The sequence below is a fragment of the Globicephala melas genome, chromosome 18, assembly GCF_963455315.2.
Source record: "Globicephala melas chromosome 18, mGloMel1.2, whole genome shotgun sequence".
Taxonomy (NCBI): domain Eukaryota; kingdom Metazoa; phylum Chordata; class Mammalia; order Artiodactyla; family Delphinidae; genus Globicephala; species Globicephala melas.
In genome coordinates this window covers 14,165,358-14,188,306 of record NC_083331.1, presented here as the reverse complement: position 1 = coordinate 14,188,306, position 22,949 = coordinate 14,165,358, and the positions used below count along the sequence as shown (strand labels likewise).

Genomic DNA, 22,949 nt, shown 5'->3' with positions numbered 1-22,949 from the left:
TGCTGGGCGGCAAAGCAGGAGTCCTTCCCTGAAGCCTGTGTCCGCCCCGCTTTAACTGGACAGGGCAAGTAGTGGCAGTGGCTGCAGGGGAGCCGCAGTCTGGAGCTTCTGAGATGGGTAAGAAGGAGCTTTGACTTCAGTCATGCCGGGGGAAAGTGAAATGCAGAATATGAAAACCATTTCCTAGTGTTTTCCAAATTTACTTTCTAGGATAAAAGATTCTGGTTACAGAATTGAGAGAAAGCTGAGAAATGCAGCTTTTGAAAACGATCTGATTTGCGTTAGGTATTTTATTCATATAGGCAGATATGTATGGTGCCTTGCCCTGTTTACACTGTTCTGTGCATTTTTCTAGGCTGAATTGGAATCGATAGGTAGAAGTGACATATTCAGAACTGAGCAGGTCATCGTCCTGAGTGACGCGAGCAGCTGTTTTCTAAAGCACCGCGCCAGCTCACCCGATGTTCACGTACCGCAAAAGGGTGTTTTTCTTGCCTAAGTTTATGTTGTGTATCCTATTCTGGGCTTTTGCACAGGCTATTTCAGCTTCATATTGTTTTCTTTCAACATTTCATAAGAGGCAGTATTTCCCGTTCTCTGCTACAAAAACTATGAAAATACATGCCACCCATTTAAAGAAAGAAATGGATGCCCGGACGTTTTCTCTCCCCAGCTCCGGTTTCATGTATGAAATTTCTTGGCTTTTATGGTGTTTAACAGTAAACAGACAAAAACCCCTCTCAACTAAGTAACTAGGGCTATTTTTTATAGTTCTTGCCATAGTGGAAAGGGGGAGAGAAAAGTTTTATTAATGAAGCCCTCTCATTACTGCAGCAACTTCTTAAAATAAGACGATGAAGTTTGCTGCATCCATTGCCTCTTCCTTCCATGAATGATTTCTCTGTGGCGTGTGATACCACCTGATAGCATTTGTCCACAGTAGAACTTCTTTCAAGATGGAAGTAAATCCTCTCAAACCCTGCTGCTGCTTTATCAACTAAGGTTATGTAATATTCTGAATCCTTTGTTGTCATGTCAACAATCTTCACAGCATCTTCACCAGGAGTAGATTCCATCTCAAGGAACCACTTTCTTTGCTCATCCATAAGAAGCGACTCCTCTCATCTGTTATCAGGTTTTATCATGAGATCGCAGCAATTCAGTCACATCTTAGGGCTACACTTCTAAATCTGCTTCTCTTGCTTTTCCACCACATCTGCAGTTACGTCCTCCACTGAAGTCTTGAATCCCTCAAAGTCATCCGTGAGGGTTGGAATCAGCTTCCTCCAAACTCCTGTTCATATTGATATTTTGACCTATTCCCCTGAATCATGGATGTTCCTAATGGCATCTAGAATGGCGAATCCTTTCCAGAAGGTTTTCCATTTACTTTGCCTAGATCCATCAGAGGAATCACTATCTGTGGCAGCTATAGACCTATGAAATATATTTCTTAAATAATGGGACTTGAAAGTCGAAATTACTACTTGATCCATGGGCTACAGAATGGAGGTTTTGTTAGCAGGCATGAAAGTGACATGAATCTCCACGTTCATCTCCATCAGAGTCCTTGGGTGCCCAGGTACATTGTCAGTGAACAGTCATATTTTGAAAGGGATCTTTTTCTCTGAGTAGCAGATCTCAACAATGGGCTGAGAATATTCAGTAAACCGTGTTATAAACAGATGTGCTGTCATCCAGGCTTTGTTGTTCCGTTTCGAGAGCACAAGCAGAGTAGATTTAGCATAATTCTTAAGGGCGGTAGGATTTTCAGAGGGTGAAAGCACTGACTTCCACCTGAAGTCACCAGCTGCCTTAGCCCCTAAGAGGAAACTTAGCCTGTCTTTTGAAGCTTGGAAGCCCGACAGTGACTTCTCCTCTCTACCTATGGAAGTCTTAGATGGCATCTTCGTCCAATAGAAGGCTGTTTTGTCTATACTGAAAACCTGTTGTTTAGTGTAGCCACCTTCATTCATGAGCTTAGCTAGATCTGGATAACTTACTGCAGCTTCTACATCAGCGCTCACACCTTGTACTTTTGTGTCCTGGGGGCGGCTTCTTCCCTTAAACCTCATGAACCAACCTCTGCTAGCTTCAAACTTTTCTTCTGCAGGTTCCTTACCTCTCTCAGCCTTCACAGAACTGAAGAGAGTTAGTCTTGCTTTGTCTTTTTTTTTTTTTTTTTTTTTTGGCGGTACGTGGGCCTCTCACTGTTGTGGCCTCTCCCGTTGCGGAGCAACAGGCTCCGGACGCGCAGGCTCAGCGGCCATGGCTCACGGGCCCAGCCGCTCCGCGGCATGTGGGATCCTCCCAGACCGGGGCACGAACCCGCGTCCCCTGCATCGGCAGGCGGACTCTCAACCACTGCGCCACCAGGGAAGCCCTTGCTTTGTCTTTGATTAGGCTTTGGCTTAAGGGGGTGTTGGGGTTTGGTCTTCTATTCAGACCACGAAAACTTCCTCCCTATCAGCCGTGGGCTGTTTCACTTTATCGTCGTGTGTTCACTGGAGTAGCACTTCTAATTTTCTTCACGCTTTTCCTTTGCATTCACGATGGGGCAATGGCCTGCTGATGGAGGAGTCAGAACACACACAACATTTATCAGTTAAGTTCACTGTCTTTTATGGGTGTGGTTCATGGTACCCCAGAACAGTTACAATAGCAACATCAAAGATCACTGATCACAGCTCGGGGCTTTGTGTCCACCTAGAGGGGTGGGATAGGGACGGTGGGAGGGAGACGCAAGAGGGAGGGGATATGGGGGTATATGTATACCTATAGCTGATTCACTTTGTTATACAGCAGAAACTAACATACCACTGTAAAGCAATTATACTCCAATAAAGATGTTAAAAAATAAATAAATAAAAGATCACTGATCACAGATCACCAAAACGAATATAATAATGATGGAAAAGTTTAAGATAGTGCAAGAATTGCCAAAAAGTGACACAGAGACATGTAGTGAGCAAATGCTGTTGGAAAAATGGAGCCCGTAGACTTGCTTGACTCAGGGTTGCCACCAACCTTCAATTTCTAAGAAAAATGAGATTAAAACAGGTATGCCTGTATTGAGAGTCATGGAGATACCATTTCTGCTTTCTAAGGATGTATTATCTCAGAATGATGCTTAAAGTATAGCAAGTAAGGAAATAAGTTGCCTTCATATAAGCAAAAAGGAGGTACTAGACTATCAGTGGTCAGATGCTCCTTTGTTCCTCTCCGGCTAAATACAGTTTCCACCTTCTTAAAGAGGTGGTGAGCGGTTCTCTTTGAAGACTTCCTCCTCCTTTTTTCTAGTCTTCCCAACAGGAGAAAATCATGCCTTGACACTTGAACTTGAGAGACACCTTCTTGCTCTAAAAAGTATTTACAGTTTCTCATGTTCCCAGAAGCCCTGTCTGCATTTGTTTGAGTGTGTGTTTCAGATATATTTTTGGGTGTAATAGTTTAAAAATCGAGTTAAAATATAAACAAAGCGGCCTTGTGGCTTTTCTGTTGATTGGGCTGTTTTTTATTTGGCAGTCAGCTTTCTCATCACATCTGTTATTCTCCACATGACTCTGTGAGCTGGGTTGGTGCTGGAATCCCCACAGACAGTGGGCTGGAGCCCCTTTGGGCTGGGAGCCCCAGTGTAGGTGGCGAGACAGTGAGTCAACAGGCCTGGAATTTGCCCACTTCACAGTGATAATTCTCATGCAAAGAGTAATCAGATTTTCAAAAGAAGGGCTTGTCAGCCTCCTACTTTCATATCGACCCTACCAAAAATGTACAGATTTTTACTAGATTATGCAGACGGTTCTTTTATAATAATCAGTTTTCATTCGGAAATAACCCAATTAATCCAGACTGAATAAACCTCACCGTTCCCATCAAAATCCCTTTCCAGCTGCCCATCACTTTCCTGCCCTGTTTCCTTGGCCATTTCCTCCTCATTGTTTTCTGTTGTCTCTGCCAGCATTCCAGCTTATTTTAACAACTACATAACTATAAAAACCACGACACCGAAATTACAGTTGGAGCTTCATTTTGCACTATTTAAGAACTGTATTGTCACATGTAATTTGCAGTAAACTTGAACTCAAAATGAAATTAAAAAAAAAAAACAACCCGACTTTCTTTTTGACTATCGTGTTTAGAAATGATACTCTCTGACTTAAACTGGATTGGAATCGTGTCCTTAAAAGAAGACTTTTATCACCCTGTGATGGGATGTATTAGAACTCGATTTGACAGCTCTGCCCTCTGTTTTTTCTCCCTGGGTTCATCTTCCCTCTGGATATGGGATGCGCTTGATGGCAAGCTTATTTCAGGACTGTTTAGTTTTTATTCTAAGCCAATGGTATCTTTAAACAGTATCGATGATTCTGGTCTTAGGGGTGTTCTCGGGACTTTGGAATGTGGAGGAATGTTTATGCCTTGGGATTGCTGTTCACCCAGTGTGAGAAAACAGTCTTTAATTTGTTGCCCTTTGTATTTATTTTGCTTATTATTGAGGGATGCTAGCTATACAGTATCAAGATATACTGCGATATGTAGACAGGTTTGTAGAACCTTGCCCCCATCAGAATTTTTCTCATTTTGTTGCATGAGAGTTAACATACTGTTCCAATTTCCAGATGAGAATTGTTGGCTGGCAGAATATAGAAGTGGTATTCTTAACCCTTTATGCACAAAGCCTTTATATTTAAAGAAGCAAACATTCTTTCATCAGCATTTCTGTTTCCTAAGGTCCAAACTCAATTCACTTTCCCGTGGTTAGATGTTTCGACTTGTATATTTCCCAAAGGCAACCGAAATAATGTGCAGTTTTAGGGGAGTCTCTTTTGGGGCCATAGTAATTCTTTTTGATACAGTGTTCACCTCTAGGTGGCGTGGTTACAGGTGACGTAGTAGTAGTACGAGCAGAATGGAGGATCGTTATTTACTGTTCTTGAGTTTGTACTGCATGGGTCACTTCCTGCAGTTTAGAAAGAGGAAGAGGCACAGATACAAGTTGCTCTGGCCCAGTCTGGAGGACGTAGTCTGGATGGATTAGGGATAGATAGATAGATAGGTAGGTAGGTAGGTATTTAATGTTCACATTTTCCTTAACTGCCTCCATTTGGAGGGAATCCAAAGAGGTCACCTCATTTAATCCTGGCGGTAGACTTTACCATTTTTATCCACTACTCATGTAGTTAACTACACAGCTACATTAAGCACTGTGTATTTATGGTGGTGTGCTAGGTACCATATTCAGAGTATACTAAATAGAGTTTAGCCTTAGCCTTGGCAGTTTACCTGCTGATTTGGCTAAACCTGTGCTGTATTTCTTTAAAAAACAAACAAACAAACTCTCCAGAGGAAAACAGCTCAGAATTTCCTGGATTTAGTGACTTTCAAGGGCATGGAGCCTTCCAAGGCAGTGATAATAGTAGCCCATGTTTACTGGGAGCTCATCGTGGTCCTGCACAGGATTATGAGACTTACATACATATGACACAATTTTGGTTGCCTCTGGGGACTACACAACGAATGTCTGTCCTCTTATTTGACATTCCTAGGGGAGAGTGGCTGTTAGCCTCGTTTTATAGGAGAGGAAGCACAGGCTCTGACAAGTAAAGGAACATGCCATTCTTTTTTTTTTTTTTTTTTGCGGTACGCGGGCCTCTCACTGTTGTGGCCTCTCCCGTTGCGGAGCACAGGCTCCGGACGTGCAGGCTCAGCGGCTCCGCGGCATGTGGGATCCTTCCCGGACCGGGCACGAACCCGCGTCCCCTGCATCGGCAGGTGGACTCTCAACCACTGCGCCACCAGGGAAGCCCAACATGCCATTCTTGAGTCTTAATTTCGTTTCCAATCCCGTGAGTTAGCTGTTAGAGTTTATGATCTGAAATCATGACTGTCATCTGTTACCCTGGTAAGAATAATAACATACAGAGACATGGCAATGGATTGATTAAGATCTAATGAGGAGCAAAAGCCTCCAATCACCTTGAGAAATGCTGCTCCCAGGAAAGTAGAAATGATGTTCCAAGTCCCATGCCTCCCCTTGGCCTGTCTGTTTGAGTCTCATTAGTGAAGAAGGCATGAAAAGATGCAGCCATGCCGCTTTCCAGGACTCCTCTGCATGCTGACGTGTATGCTTTTACTGTCGATGAATACTTCTGGTCCCTTGTCTCCTTCTCAAACACCCATATTGAACTGTATAAGTCACTTCGCAACCCACTGGACTCATTTATTCTGGTCCCTTAGGAGCGTGTTTGCTGTTTGCCTCTGCACGAAGATATCGCCCTATATTTTGTTTCTGTCCTCAGCAGATTTAGTGACTTCAGGGAGAATGGACTAGCAGAGAAGAGGTTTTCTTATTTGCTCCATCCTTCTACTTTGTTTTGCTTTTTATATGGCCTTTGTAATTTAAACTTATTGGAAATTACACTTCCTTTTTATTGTCATTTTTATTTTTAATTTATTTAGCCCTGCATTTAAAAAAGCAATTTTTGTTATCGTTGCTTTGTTGGATAATTCAGAGATGCCGTGTGTGAGTGTGTGCGTGTGTGTGTGTGTGTGTTTCTAGTATTGCCCTGTGACCCTTACGACTCATTTAATGAGGAATTAAAAAAAAATTATTATTACTCCTCCTGCATTCATTACCAGCTAGCAGTCATCAGCTTTCTGCATAAAGTATTTTTTCTTTGAATACCCTCTGTTTCTTCCCTTGGTGAGAAATTTATTCTCCCCCTGGTGCTTGGGGACAAATTATGTTCATAACAGCCATTAATGATAATAGGAAGAGTGTGTAAATCTTTGATGCATCAAAAACCATATGGCGCCCTGGTGGGTCTTTTTCTCTCTCCTACCTTTTACCAGAGTTTGTTTGACAGCATGTGCTATAGGTTGTTTTAAGTGCCTGTCCTCGTTGTTTCCCTCTTTATCGTATGCACACTGTGTACACACAACGTGCACACACTCACAGGTGTGGTCTTAGAAAATGCAGAGATAAATGAAATAAACTAAGTTCTAACGTGTGATTTTCATTTTCATAGAGAGCCTGACTCTGTGTCTGAATCCTGGGTCTCTCCTCCATGTTTCTGTCACGCCCTGGACTCCCAGCGTGGCTCCTCTCACACTGGGTGAAGGCTGCCCTTTATTTGGTGGTGTCCCCATGAGGGCAGGAGTAGATTTGGCAAGACTCTGCGTCTTTGATTCTGGGTACAATGCATGGCACATGGTGGGTGCTCAGCGAGATTTTACTCCATAAAGGAGTGAATGAGTGAGAGCTCAGCCGAGATGGAAGAGTAGAATGACCCTGAGCTCACCTCCTCTCACGGGCACACCAAAATCACAACTATTTCTAGAACAACCATTGATGAAAATGACCGGAACCCACCAGGAAAGATCTTCTACAGCTGAAGATACAAGGAAGGAGTTAATGGGTGCGTGAACCTGAAAGCAAGGTGTCTGCTAACCCAACCTTGGCAAAATTCTAATGCTAAAATAAGTATCTTGTGAATTACTGGATAAATATTTGTTCTTATTTACAATGCGTGGGATATAGAATAGGGAAATGAAAAGAATACAGAATTAGAAGTTAGAAGATTTGGACCTCATCCTGCTAATCAACTGGCTGTGTGTTTTAGGAAATTTTCTTAAAGTCCCTAACGTCAGTTTTCTCGCCTGGAACATAGTGTAATTCTTATCTTAGAAAGTTGTTATAAGAATCAAATGAGATCACACATGCACTCTGATTCAACAAACATTTACAGAGTATTCACTCAGTACTGGGCCCTGTGCTAAGTTGGGAGAATAATAGAACTACACCATTGTTACCCTGAAATTCACAGACTCTGAGAGAAGTTCTTCTCAAAAGGCTAACGTGTACCAAAGTCAAGGAGATCTTGTTAGCAATGTCTGTCCTGGTGCTGTGGGTTTGGGGAGCACCTGAGAACCCCCAGAGATGTCAGTGCTGCTGGTCCACGGACCATATCTTGATTAATTAAGGCTTTAGAGAGAGGTTGGCAAACAGGTCCTAGTGCAGGGTGGTAAGGGCTGCAATCCTGGCATCCCAGAGTATGCTGAGAGCGTGAAGAGGGAGCAGTGAGCTGGTGCTGGGAGACGGGAAGAGGCAGGCAAAGCTTCCGTGAAGCGGGCCCTCTGCGCCCTGAAGTGCTGAGTCAGTTTACCAGGCAGAAAAGTGGGAAAGGCCTTTGGTCAGAGGCGGCAACAGGGACGTGGGCACAGGCTGGCTCCAGCATAGAGGGTTAGGAAAGCAGAGGAAAGGGGGAAGGATGGCAAGAGAGGGGGCTAGGATGCCCACCTTGGGCCACTTGGTGAAGGGCTGGTCCCGTTTGCCAAACTAAGACCTCAGGCTCAATGCTGGAGCCAATATGCAGTCAAAAGTTGAGCAGAACCGTTGCGTGATTCATGTAAAACTGCTCTGGAATAGCCCACTGCCACACCATTTTAGGTAATTTGCGTAACTTAGAGTAGAGTGCCCTGGAATATTCCCGGGAAGTAAATGGAAAGATTAAGACTGTAGGTGCGAAGTGGATATTTACGCTCTACAGGCTTTGGAGACAAACAGCAGGAATTGAATTTTCCCCCACTAGAAGGATTTTACTTTCTAGCTAATATGTTGGCAACATTTATTTGCTTTCTGAATCTTAGTTTGTTTATCTATAGAATGGAAGTAATAAAGACTGTCTCACAGAATAATTGGGAAGGTGACTCATTTATTTCATTCATCGAAACACCATTTCTTGGTCAAAGTATGCAGTTTGGTGCTTACAGGAGGTGTTTACTAACTTCTCATTATTAATAATGTCAATTTTGAGCTCATATAAACTCCTGCCTAAGAAATAACCCAGCGGATTTGGACAGCAGCCCTATTGATGGATTGTCGAGTGCCTTTTCTCCCGTGTGGTATTCCGATGACTTCTTTTTTTGTTTGTTTGTTTGTTTGTTTTTGCGGTACGCGGTCCTCTCACTGTTGTGGCCTCTCCCGTTGCGGAGCACAGGCTCCGGACACACAGGCTCAGCGGCCATGGCTCACGGGCCCAACCACTCCGCAGCACGAGGGATCCTCCCGGACCGGGGCACGAACCCGCGTCCCCTGCATCGGCAGGCGGACTCTCAATCACTGCGCCACCAGGGAAGCCCTCCGATGACTTCTTAAACCATCTTAGAAGCTCAGTTGGTCACGTAAGTGGCAAGGATCACTGGTGGTCTGATTTGACAGTACTCTGAGACAATTTAGAGGATGTTCAGTAAAGAGTGGGAAGGATTTCCTTAAATGTTTAAAAATAAGAAAGTCAAAGAAATGTTTCTGTCTAAGGAAGAAAAGATAGGGGTTTGCTCTAGTAACTGCCCAAGGATTTAGTTCAATAAGACATACTCAGTCCATTTGAGAAGGTTTTTCTACCTGAAGCAGATCTGGGTTAGACGGCTTGGCCTGTGTTCTGCAGCGTGCAGTAACCGTCAGCAGCGCAGTACCCGTCACATTCCACCTCCTTTGCTGGACTTCGGGCTTCTTAAGGCAGAGACAGTGGTCTTCCTCATCTTTGGTTTCCCACCGCCTGGAGCAGGGACACAAAGGTGGCTTTCAGTAGATGCTTTCATCTTCACAATTCTTCTATGAGACGTACTGTGCTCACTAGAAAGGAATGACACTGGCGGAGGTGGGGTGAAGGCCCCTTGGGGCTCAAGGGGCTCTGGGGATCTGCAGCGTCCTCTTCAATCAGTCCCATTCTGGCGCTGTGCCCTGTTTTGCATATTGCTTTTGAGATACAAGTGCCTCTCTTGAACCCTGTCTTCATCCACATCTGGTTTCCTGTTCATTTAGGCCAATCACGTTAGAATAAAGACCTCGTCTCCTCCATAACTCCCCTTCCCAGAAACCCTACGCTGTCTCTGAATCCCAGCCTGGGGGATGGAGCCAGAGGGCCTCTACTGCACGTGTCAGATGTCACTTTCCTGGGAGGACATCTCCCCGTGTCCCTGGAGGAGAGGCACTGAATGCTGCCGCGGCCTTCCACCTCATCTCTCCCTTGCTGCTCGCTGTTGCTGAGACCTCCAGCACCTGCCTGTAATTGTCTCCTTGGATGCTGTGTTCGGTCTGATGGGCTGGCCCTTATCTCAGCACCCACACCAGCATTACTCCAGTGGGGAGCTCTGCTTCCAGGCTCTGGCCCCTCCTAGTCTGTTTTGTCCAATTAAACTTGAGTGGACCGGGATTTCCCTGATGGTCCAGTGGTTAAGACTCCGACTTCCAATGCAGGGGGTGCGGCCCAGTCCCTGGTCAGGGAGCGAAGATCCCACCCACATGCCTCGTGGCCAAAAACCAAAACATAAAACAGAAGCAATGTTGTAACAGATTCAATAAAGACTTTAAAAATGGTCCACATCAAAAAAATCTTAAAAACAAAACAAAACAAAACTTGAGTGGATCACGACCCAAAGCCTGATTACATTAAATGAATAGGAATTTTATAGAATGGAGTGTTTCGTAGAATGTTCCTCATTTCCAATAAGGATTTTTAAAAAAGGTCAACTTTGGTTTAATACATGTGAAAAGGGTGGCATTTAAAGATTAGAAAACATCATTTAAGAGAAGAACAGGTACTTCCCTTCCTAAAATAGGGTATCCTGCCTAGTACTGGGGAGAAAGTTAGATCAAGCATTTTTACTCTCAATGGTATTTCTACTAAGCAAAGTTACAGTCAGATATTCCCTGACCTTATTTCATATGCCAGCATACAACTTTAGTAAAACTTGTGTCAGACCTGTTTTTACGAATAAATTTGTTGTGGCTCTTTTTATGGCATTCTCATCCTACCATCTAATAAACAGGATTTTGAGGCAAGTGCTATTGGTGAGAATAAAATATTTCAGCATCATGAAAGAATGCTGAATGATGGGGAAAAAAGAGCATTACACAGCTGAGAGGTAACTTCCAATCATGCATTTTATTTTATTTTTTAAATAAGTAAATTTATTTATTTTTATTTATTTATTTTTTGGCTGTGTTGGGTCTTCGTTGCTGCACGCGGGCTTAGTCTAGTTGCGGTGAGCAAGGGCTACTCTTCATTGCGGTGCGTAGGCTTCTCTTTGTCGTGGCTTCTCTTGTTGCGGAGCACAGGCTCTAGGCCCGCGGGCTTCAGTAGTTGTGGCTCGTGGGCTCTAGAGCGCAGGCTCAGTAGTTGTGGTGCATGCACCACTAGGGAAGTCCCAGACGATGGAGCATCTTGAATCCTATGCTAAAGTGTTCAGAACATTCTGTAGGCACCTGGGGGCCATTAAACTATCTACGATGGGGAGTGATATGCCCTGACATACATTTTAGTAAAATAATGATTTTGATTTAGTAAGAAAATTTCTTTACTTTAGTGGCTAAAGAATATATTAAAGGACTTCCCTGGTGGTGCAGTGGTTAAAAATCCACCTGCCAATGCTGGGGACATGGGTTCGATCCCTGATCCAGGAAGATCCCACATGCTGTGGAGCAACTAAGCCCATGTGCCACAAGTACTGAGCCTGCACTCTAGAGCCTGCGAGCCACAACTGCTGAGCCCGCATGCTGCCAACTACTGAAGCCTATACTCTCTAGGGCCCGAGTGGTGCCACTACTGAGCCCACATGCTGCAACTACTAAAGCCCGCACGCCTAGAGCCCATGCTCCACAACAAGAGAAGCCACTGCAATGAGAAGCCCGCGCACTGCAATGAAGAGTAACCCCCCCTCACCGCAACTAGAGAAAGCCTGCGTGCAGCAATGAAGACCCAATGCAGCCAAAAATAAAATAAAATAATTTTTAAAAAAAGGATCCTATGATTAGAATTGGCCAACCCAGCCAATCTCCCTCAAAAAAAAAAAAAAAAAAAGAATGTATTAAAGAAACAAAACAGTGAGGAGGAAAGGAGTGATTTTGGAAGACAAGTGATTCCAGCTTTAGCAGATAGATTTGAGACTCACTTCTGTATTGAAGCTGCAAGACTAAGGGACTGATTATGGGAAGTATGAGAGAGGCAGAGGTCAAAGTGGGCTTAATAATCAGGAGTCATAGGACTAGTAATGGTGATATTGGTAACTTTGAAAACACAAGGGCAGGAAGAGAATGGTACAGAATGAAATTCAAGGAGCAACTTGCAAAGATAGGTGATTGTATCAGTTAGCTTGTACCATGTAACAAGCAACCCCCAAATTTCATGGCAAAACAATTATATATTAATTATTCTCATGAGTTTATATATTGGAAGAGCAATTCATCAGGCCTGGGATGGCCTAGGATAGTGTCACCTGCTCTCACTCATATGTCTTCAGTCTGCGGATACATTGGCTAGTGGCTGGTGTGGGGTGGTCTCAGCTGAGATGGCTCTCTCTCTGTTTCTCATCATCCAACAGGTTAGCTCAGGCTTGTTTCCATGACAGCAGGGCAGGATTCCATGGCATGCCTGGCCTTTTGAGATCTAATCTCAGTACCAACATAATATCAGTTCCATTGCATCCTTGTGGCCAAAGCAAGTCACAAGGCCAGTCAAACTTCAGTGGGTCAGGCTGTAAATTTTCACTGCAAGGAGTCTAGGTGTAAGGAGGGGTGAAGAATGGGGCTATTTTAATCAATTTACCACATGATTCATCGTTATTAAGTGATTATGAAAATAATTTAAAAATTGTATTTCACTAATTACATTCATTTGCTTCCTCATGAAGACTAAAATAAATGATTTTCCAGTGTGAGCATGAAAGTGTTGGTATCTCTGTAAATTTCTCACTTTGTTGCAGTTATAAGAATATGATTCTGGTGTCCCTTGGTTCTTGCTGCTTTACATTTTTGCCTTTAACTCCATTCAAAAGCATTAATAAAATTTTCCTTTGTTACTTAAAATTACCCACAGAAAAATAATAGTTAAGCATACAACCAGGCTTACAAGTGTCAACCCCACTCTGCGTCAGCACCTCCCCAAAAGCTCCCATAAATAAAAGATTTGAGTAAATAAGTGATTATGTCCTCATTGTCTCAGGGAGCCCTTCATTTCACAGCCTTCAGAAACTGCCTGGGCTGCTTTGTAAGATGTCACCAGTTGGTAAGGTGTGCTTTGTCTCTATAATTCTTCTGTATCCTTCTTATTAATGATGTTTTGCTAGCTCCTTGCAGAGCCTTTGAATAACTTTCCCAGAAAGGACCACCCACAGGGAAAATATTAAGCCTGTCCAGTGGACTTGAATGCATCCCTTATGAAGTGGAATCTTTATGTAAAGTAGACACTTGGGGAGCAATTATTATTAATTGCAAGCCCTTTCATCACAGTTTTTGATCCTTGCGTGCACCAATACTCACCACTGTTGTTCATGTTGGTGACAGTGGTATGGCCCAGTGGTATGGTTTCGATGCCATTAAGAACAATGGGGCTTTTTGCAAAATACCCAGCTTACCTATTACTGTCACAGTCACAGACTTTCAGTGTGGCTGTGTGTGTTCCTCTCAGTTAATGGATTCTGCTTATGTTAATGTTGGCCCCTGCCTCTGGGTCAGCTTCAAGGGTACATGTTGAAGCTGGCCTGTTGACTTTGGGTTTAGATTACCCATGTGTACAATTTATTTTGATCAAAAAACCTTGTGAATGAGATAATCACATATTGTTTCGGATTCATGAAGGGAATGGTACGTGGCACAAAGGGTACTGATTTAAAAAATTTTATGTTCTCATGAATTTTTTTCTGATGTTTTAATAATTACCTTGTCCAATAAAAAGCCCAGGTCAACTGTATTTACCGTATTCACATATAATTAAGGAAGTTAGCTAAGATGTTCTGAGTCATTAAGTGGAAACTTTTAGGTACAACGGACTATCATTACGTCAGTAACTGAAAATTTAGAAATATAGACGTATCCATGTCTTCAGCACATTCTTTAATGTGTCAAAACTTGACTTTGGGGAGTGGAGTGAGGGATATGTAGGGATGAAAAAGAAGATGCTAGAATTAAAAACAGTCTCTCCTTAGGGAAAAAAAATCAAGGAAGACCTAAATAAATGGAGAAGTAAAATAGTCCTTCATTGGAAGAGTTGATACTGTTAAGACGTCAGTTCTCCCCCAACTGATTTATAGATTCAGTGCATTCCTAATCAGAATACCAGCAGGACTTTTTGTAGTTATTGACAAGTTGATTCAAAATTTTAAATGAGAAGGTAATGGAACGAGAATAGCCAAAAGCTGGGATGAAGTGAGACAGTGGCATGGACATATATACACTACCAAATGTAAAATGGATGGTTAGTGGGAAGCTGCTGCATAGCACAGGAGATCAGCTCGATGCTTGGGGAAGACCTAGCGGGGTGGGATAGGGAGGGTGGGAGGGAGGCTCAAGAGGGAGGGGATATGGGAATATATGTATACATAGAGATGATTCACTTTGTTGTACGGCAGAAATTAATACAACATTGTAAACCAATTATACTCCACTAAAGATATTAAAAAAATTTTTTTGAAAAGGAAGAACAAAATTGGAAGATTTCAAGCTTAACTGGAAAGCTGCATTAATTAAGACCATGCAGTATTAGTGAAAAGGTAGACACATAGATCAGTGGAACAGACTAGAGAGCCCAGAACTAGACTGATACATATGTGAGAAAGAAAATGACAACATTTAAGGTAAAAGGTCAGAAATAGGTGAATCTGGGTTTCTTTCAAATTCTCAGAGTTTTTTTTTTTTCAGTATTTTAAGGTTTAAAAATATTCTAATTCCTTAGTAGAAAACATCTAACATACTTTATAAGAAAATATCTGGGCTTCCCTGGTGGTGCAGTGGTTGAGAATCCGCCTGCCAATGCAGGGGACACGGGTTCGAGCCCTGGTCTGGGAAGATCCCACATGCCGCAGAGAAACTAGGCCCGTGCGCCACAACTACTGAGCCTGCGCTCTAGAGCCCGCGAGCCACAACTACTTAGCCCGCGTGCCACAACTACTGAAGCCTGCACGCCTAGAGCCCGTGCTCCGCAACAAGAGAAGCCACCACAGTGAGAAGCCTGCGCAGCACAACGCAAAGTAGCCCCTGCTCACTGCAATTAGAGAAAACCCGTGTGCAGAAACGAAGACCCAACACAGCCAAAAATAAATAAATTAAATAAATAGATTTAAAAAAAAAAGGGGGCTTCCCTGGTGGCGCAGTGGTTGAGAGTCCGCCTGCCGATGCAGGGGACGCGGGTTCGTGCCCCGGTCCGGGAAGATCCCACATGCCGCGGAGCGCCTGGGCCCGTGAGCCATGGCCGCTGAGCCTGCGCGTCCGGAGCCTGTGCTCCGCAACGGGAGAGGCCACGACAGTGAGAGGCCCGAGTACCGCAAAAAAAAAAGAAAAAGAAAAAAAGAAAATATCCAAAAATGAAATAATTCAATTTTGGAACATTTCTCTTAAATAGGCAATTAAATTTCCCTTTGTCTATGCTTCTCAAGAATCTAAAGTCCATTTTTAATATAAAAAGCACATGTAAGCTGAATTTATCTTATTCATAAAACGGTAATAAATAGAATCAGGTTTTGCAGTAGTGACTGGAATTGCATATTACTGTATTACCCCTTGTATTTATTTTTAAAAAGTGTTTAAAAAATGGAATAAAACCACTTCGGTTTAAAAATGTAATGACAAACCGTATATTCATAGATGTTTTGTTTGTGACAGACCACTGATAATATGGTATCTGGGGGAAGGTGAATTATACTATCTCTCCAATATAGAAACTGTAGCAGGGAAGAGCCAATTTTGACTCCATGTTGGATCTGTTTCTTTGACTTTAGCCTTTGCTTTCCGTTGCTTTTGTTATATAATCATACATAATCACCTACCTCAGGGAACCCTGCCCGCCTGTGAATGGCTGCAAGAAAGAAGAAATTAACATATCCCCTCCTGGAGGCTGGCCATTCCAGGAGATGTTTTGCAAGACTGATGGCCCTTTTTACTTTACTTCCGCCCTGACTCTCCCTCTCTATTCTGCCTTTTTACTTTGCTTCCCTCTCTGATTCTATAAAAGAAACTGGCATCCAGACCCCCGACAAGATGGTTTTGGGGGGACCCTAGTGCATGATCTTCTCGGTCTGCCGGCTTTCTGAATAACGTCGTATCCATGCCTCAACACCTCATCTCCCGAATTATTTGCCTGTCATGCAGTGAGCAGAGCGAGCTTGGACTTGGTAACAAAACTAAAATCCATGAAGCTAATGACTATTTTTCTGATAGGAGATATAGTTGTTTTTTAATTTTTAATGTCAAATGTATTGAGGTATTATTTATTTGCAGTTAAATTCATCTTGGTAGGTTAACTGTTGCATGAGTTTTGACAAACACATTCAATTGTGTAACCTCTACCACAATCAAGATACACAAGAGTCCCATCACCCACCAGAAAGTTCCCTCAAGCCCTTTGTAGTCAAATCCTCCACCCACCCCAGCCCCTGGCAACCAATGATCTGTTTTCGGTGCCTGTGGATTTTTGCCTTTTGTAGAATGTCGTATAAATGGAATCATACAATATATAACCTTTAAAAAAAAAGCTTCATTGAGAAAATTTACACGCCATGCAATTTATCCATTTAAAGTGTACAATTCAATGGTTTTTAGAATATTCACAAAGTTGTGCTACCATCATCATAATCAATTTTAGAGCATTTTCATTACTCCAGAAAGAAACCCCATACCCATTAGTAGTCACTCCCTGTTACCCCTGAACCTTCCCAGTCTTGGGGAACCATTAATCTGCTTTCTGTATCTGATGTAGCCTTTTGAGTCTAGCTTCTTTCACTTGGCATAATGCATTTGAGATTCATCCATGTAGCTGCATATAATACCTTGTTTTCTTTTCTTGCTGAGTAATATACCATTGTAGGCATGTACCACATTGTAGTATTATATATCCTAGTTACAGGATGTTTGTTTTCCTTTCTTTTCTGTTTTTTGTGATTGTGGATATAGCTACCATAAGCATTTGCCTAAAAGTTTTGTGTGAACATTGAGTTTCCATTTCTCTTGACTAAATGACTAGGAATCAGTTTGCTGGGCTGTATGGTATATGTGTGCCTAACTTTACAAGCCAAACTGTTTCCCTAAGTGACAGCACCATTGTACATGCCCACCAGCAGTATGTGAGAGTTCTAGTTACTCTGCATCCTTGTCAATACTTTGTATGATCTGTCCTTCTAATTTTAGCTATTTTTATGCGTGTATAGTGATATCTCATTGTGGTTTGCGTGGTGTATCTAAGAAACCTTTGCCTAACCCCAGGTCACAAAGATCTCTTCTCTGTTTTCTTCTGGAAGTTTAATTGTTTTAGATTTTGTGCTTTGGTCTATTGTGGAAGTCAAAGGGTTTTATTTTTGTTGTTTGTTTGTTTTGCCTGTGGACATACAGTTATTCCAACATCATTTTTGTAAAGATTCTCCATTAAATTGCCTTTGCACTTTGGTTGAAAAATCAACTGACCATATATGCAATTTCAATTTGCATTTCCCTACTGATCAGTAAGCATTATTTCATATGCCTGCTCGCTGCCATTTATGTATCCTTTCTGAGGAAGCATCTCTTCAGAATCTTTGTTCATTTTGTAATAGGATTGTTTTAGTAGGATTAAGGTTTGAGAGTTTCTTATATACCCTGGATAAAAGCTTTTTTTAATCAGATATGTATTTTGCAAATATTTTCTCAGTCTGTGACCTGTCTTTTCATTTTCTTCTCAACAATGTTTTTCAAAGAGCAGAAGTTACTGATTTTGATGAAGTCTAATTTATCAATGTCCCCCTTTATGAATAGTGCTTTTGATGCTTTCAAGCTGGCTCTTGTATACTCGTGGCATACTGTCATCTTTTTTTCAAGCATTTTTTTTTTGTTTTCTGGCATAACAAGATGTCCCAAGTCTCACCTTGTACTTTCCCTGCCCAACCTGGAATCACCCATCTCTGATTCCTTTTGCTGAGAACATAGTATTAGGGGGCAGAATTTTGATAATTTAAAAAAATCTCTTTCTTCCCCTAACACATAGCATAGATTTATGAGTAATTCTGCATAATAATTTTGGGCATCAATTTTATTCTGAAGTTAGGGGTGTGATTTTCCAACCAAGAAGTAATAAGGAAGAAAGTTGGGCAGTGACTGAGTTGGCTTAAGACAGGTGCTTAGCTGTCCCAAACCTAACCTACCTTGGGGAGGTGTGCTGTCATCCAAACGATGGGAAAACAATAGAAAAGATTACTGGTTCTTTCTGTAGTTTACAGTTATGCAGATGGTCCTTTAATATGACATTCTACTGTTACTTGTAGAAACTGTCGTTTTTCAAAGATTTTCTCCTGACATTATCAGAATAACAACAATCAAACAAACCATACAGGGACACAGTCTTTGATACCTAAACTTGCCCATTGGTTTGTTATTGGGGAGGATTACCTGCTTCGAATTCCTAATATATTCTATTATTAAATCCTTTGTAGTGAGTAATTTCCCAGGTGATATTTCCATAATATTCTATTTAAGTTAATTTAATTACCTAGACATAGTCTTTGGAAGCAATCTTTCGTAATACTTCGCGACCATCACCTAGCCCTTCATATCTTGCCTTGATAATTGTTTTATCTGTGAAGTAAGACCTTTAATTTTGTTGCTTTTCTGGGGATGAGGTAGAGTGAGTGGGCATGAGGGTGGGTGTATGTAGACTTGTTTTTTTACCAAAAGGAAAATGGCTTAAGTTTGCATCTAAGGTAGAGCATTGCATACTGTTCCCTATCTTGGGGCATTTTGGCTTCACTTAACCTATTGTTTCTGACAAATGAAATTAGTAATTTACATCAGAAAGACACTTCATTCTTAACAATGTCAGAAGACAAAGGAAGGAATAAATATTGGAAAAAAAAGAGCTTGGAAACATTAGGTATGTTCTTTGAGTCATAAAAAATTATGATTTCAAAACTGGCGGAACCTTTTGCTCATGGGTTTATTTCAGGTTTGGCAGCATTCACTGGAGAAGTACCATTTCTCAGTGGCTGGTACAGGTCAGGAAAGAAGTAAATCCCCGATTGGCTAAACCGAGGTTTGACAATTTCAGATTCTTTGAAAGGAATGTCATTTTATTATTTCCCATTACAATAGTTTCTTCAACTTGGTTAGGTAAGCATTTTCCAATGGGAGCCTGTTTTATAGAAGGACACATCTATTTTATAATTACGATATTAATTGCTAACCCAAAAAACTCCCACAATGGGATGAAAACTTATTATATTAAGTAGATGACATATGTCCCTGAGGACCTTATTTCTCATCAGAAAATCCTTTCTGTTGGGTTAGGGCAGAGATAAATCTCCCCTCCTCTTGACAAATTTGCCTAAATTTCAGGGCATAAATTATTGTAGAAATACAGTAGTATTTCTAATAATGTATGTATTATGTCTTGGGTGGGTACAATACTTAAAAGCAGTTACTTTAAAAATAAATAACATGTTTCAACAAACAACTTTCTAATAAGGTTTAACAGTAGTAACTTTTTTCTTATGTCATTTCTGGTCAATTTAAATTAAGAATCCCCAAATAATACATAGAATTAATTTGAAGAATCTAATGTGGTATTTTTTCACAAGTCTCCTACCTTACTGCCAGTTTGAACCATAAAGTGTATTACCATGAAAAATGTGGTTCTATATATAGCTTTGTATTTTATTTCAACTCCTTTTATGACCTTGCAACTTGGCAGGGGTTTCACTCCTCCACCCCTACCTCCGCTTTTCATTTCCGAAGAATTTATATGCTGTCTTAACTCTGGATTTTTTCCCCCAAAATCTAAATCATGATTTAGATTTCTTTTTATTAATGGAGAATCTATATAGCATGAATTTTCTCTCAGTTTTTACTCATTATCTCTATGAACCTCTTTCAGGTACTAAGTCTATTCAAATTTCATGACATGCCATATTCCGTAAAAGTTAATGACATACAGTTTTTTTTTCTTTAATCTTTATTGGAGTATAATTGCTTCATAATACCATGTTAGTTTCTGTTGCACAACAAAGCGAATCAGCCATAGTAATACATATATCCCCATATCCCCTTCTTCTTGAGCCTCCCTCCCGTCCTCCCTATCCCACCCTTCTAGGTCATCGCAAATCCCCGAGCTGATCTCCCTGTGCTATGCTGCTGCTTCCCACCCTCCAAGTATTTTACATTCGGTAGTGTATATATGTCGATGCTACTCACTTCGCCCCAGATTCACCTTCCCACCCCATGTCATCAAGTTCACTCTCTATGTCTGCCTCTTTATTCCTGTCCTGCAACTAGGTTCGTCAATACCATTTATTGTTTTTTTATTTTTTTTACATCTTTATTGGAGTATAATTGCTTTACAATGGTGTGTTAGTTTCTGCTTTATAACAAAGTGAATCAGTTATACATATACATATGTTCCGATATCTCTTCCCTCTTGCCTCTCCCTCCCTCCCACCCTCCCTATCCCACCCCTCTAGGTGGTCACAAAGCACCGAGCTGATCTCCCTGTGCTATGCGGCTGCTTCCCACTAGCTATCTATTTTACATTTGGTAGTGTATATATGTCCATGCCACTCTCTCGCTTTGTCACAGCTTACCCTTCCCCCTCCCCATATCCTTAGGTCCATTCTCTAGTAGGTCTGTGTCTTTATTCCTGTCTTACCTCTAGGTTCTTCATGACTTTTTGTTGTTGTTGTTACATTCCATATATATGTGTTAGCATACGGTATTTGTTTTTCTCTTTCTGACTTGCTTCATTCTGTATGACAGGCTCTAGGTCCATCCACCTCATTACAAATAACTCAATTTCGTCTTGAGTAATATATTTTTTTTATGGCTGAGTGATATTCCATTGTAAATATGTACCACATATTCTTTATCCATTCATCTGTCCGTGGACATTTAGGTTGCTTCCATGTCCTGGCTATTGTAAATAGTGCTACAATGAACATTGGGGTGCATGTGTCTTTTTGAATTATGGTTTTCTCATGGTATATGCCCAGTAGTGGATTGTTGGGGTGTATGGTAGTTCTATTTTTAGTTTTTTAAGGAACCTCCATACTGTTCTCCATAGTGGCTGTATCAGTTTACATTCACACCAACAGTGCAAGAGGGTTCACTTTTCTCCACACCCTCTCCAGCATTTATTCTTTGTAGATTTTTTGATGATGGCCATTCTGACTGGTGAGAGGTGACACCTCATTGTAGTTTTGATTTGAATTTATCTAATGATTAGTGATGTTGAGCATCCTTTCAGTGCTGGCAATCTGTATATCTTCTTTGGAGAAATGTCTGTTTAGGTCTTCTGCCCATTTTTGGATTGGGTTGTTTGTTTGTTTGATATTGAGCTTCATGAGCTGCTTGTGAATTTTGGAGATTAATCCTTTGTCAGTTGCTTCATTTGCAAATAATTTCTCCGATTCTGAGGGTTGCCTTTTTGTCTTGTTTATGGTTTCCTTTGCTGTGCAAAAGCTTTGAAGTTTCATTAGGTCGCATTTGTTTATTTTTCTTTTTATTTCTGTTTCTCTAGGAGTTGGGTCAAAAAGGATCTTGCTGTGATTTATGTCATAGAGTGTTCTGCCTATGTTTTCCTCTAAGAGTTTTAGGTCTTTAATCCATTTTGAGTTTATTTTTGTGTATGGTGTTAGGGAGTGTTCTAATTTCATTCTTTTACATGTAGCTGTCCAGTTTTCCCAGCACCACTTATTGAAGAGGCTGTCTTTTCTCCATTGTATACTCTTGCCTCCTTTATCAAAACTAAGATGAGCATATGTGTGTGGGTTTATCTCTGGGCTTTCTATCCTGTTCCATTGACCTATATTTCTGTTTTTGTGCCAGTACCATACTGTCTTGATTACTGTAGCTTTGTATTATAGTCTGAAGTCAGGGAACCTGATTCCTCCAGCTCCGTTTTTCCTTCACAAGATTGCTTTGGCTATTCAGGGTCTTTTGTTTCCATACAAATTATGAAATTTTTTGTTCTAGTTCTGTGAAATATACCATTGGTAGTTTGATAGGTATTGCACTGAATCTGTAGATTGCTTTGGGTAGTATAGTCATTTTCACAATGTTGATTCTTCCAATCCAAGAACTTGGTATATCTCTCTATCGGTTTGTATCATCTTTAATTTATTACATCATTGTCTGATAGTTTTCTGCATACAGCTTTTTTGTCTCCTTAAGTAGGTTTATTCCTAAGTATTTTATTCTTTTTTTGCAATGGTAAATGGGAGTGTTTCCTTAATTTCTCTTTCAGATTTATCATAATTAGTGTATAGGAATGCAAGAGATTTCTGTGCATTAATTTTGTATCCTGCAACGTTACCAAATTCATTGATTAGCTCTAGTAGTTTTCTGGTAGCATCTTTAGGATTCTCTATGTATAGTATCATGTCATCTGCAAACAGTGACAGTTTTACTTTTTCCTTTCCAATTTGGATTTCTTTTATTTCTTTTTCTTCTCTGATTGCTGTGGCTAAAACTTCCAAAACTATGTTGAATAATAGTGGTGAGACTGGGTAACCGTGTCATGTTTCTGATCTTAGAGGAAATGGTTTCAGTTTTTCACCATTGAGAACAATGTTGGCTGTGGGTTTGTAGTATATGGCCTTTATTATTTTGAGGTAGGTTCCCTCTATGCCTACTTTCTGGAGAGTTTTTATCATAAATGGGTGTTGAATTTTGTCAAAGGTTTTTTCTACATCTGTTGAGGTTATCATGGTTTTTATTCTTCAATTTGTTAATATGGTGTATCACATTGATTTGCGTATATTGAAGAATCCTTGCATTCCTGGGATAAACCCCACTTGATCATGGTGTATGATCCTTTTAATGTGCTGTTGGATTCTGTTTGCTAGTATTTTGTTGAGCATTTTTGCATCTATGTTCATCAATGATACTGGCCTATAGTTTTCTTTTTTTGTGACATCTTTGTCTGGTTTTGGTAACAGGGTGATGG

General features: G+C 41.1%; 1 protein-coding gene across 2 annotated transcripts in view; it reads left to right on the top strand.

Moving 5' to 3' along the window:
- The window catches only part of LHFPL6 (LHFPL tetraspan subfamily member 6), a 255,452-nt gene that overhangs the window by 53,251 nt on the left and 179,252 nt on the right, over positions 1-22,949 (top strand). The gene's annotated exons all lie outside the window — the stretch shown is intronic.